Below are 538 nucleotides of genomic sequence, written 5' to 3'. Positions count from 1 at the left end.
GGAGCCTGGGGTGCTTGTAATAGCAAAGTCCATCTGTCCCCCCCTTGGTGCAATGGCTTTTCATAGGTCTGTCATATACCCCGCAACAACCTGGGATGGAAATTGGGGCTGACTTATGGTCCCTGCCTCAGGGCCAGGCCTCTCTGATCTACAGAGGGAGTCTCAGCTCTGCCACTCACTCCCTGTGTGACCTTGCGCCACTCTCTTAACTCACCTGTGCCCCCACCCCAGCCACGACAGGGGGATGACAACTACTGTGAACAGGCCTGAGATGCACTGATGAAGACAGCCACGGTGGCAGAGCTGGTTAGAAGTGTGGAGCAACAGAAAATGTGTTTCCAAATTATGGCTTTTCCTTGGAAATGATTTTTTTCTCCATAAGACACAGGCGACACTTTTAAAAGTTATTTAAAATTAAATTATTGGGCATTTCAAAGTGGGATTTTGTTTTACTGCACACTGACAGTCTGCTGACTTTGGCATTCACAATGGGGTGTTTGGGGAAATGCTATGGATTTTAGCTTTTTGGGGGGGGGGG

The sequence above is a fragment of the Crocodylus porosus genome, unplaced genomic scaffold (genome assembly GCF_001723895.1).
Source record: "Crocodylus porosus isolate Cpor-Errol unplaced genomic scaffold, CroPor_comp1, whole genome shotgun sequence".
Classification (NCBI taxonomy): Eukaryota; Metazoa; Chordata; order Crocodylia; family Crocodylidae; genus Crocodylus; species Crocodylus porosus.
Note: the sequence above shows the minus strand (reverse complement) of the source record.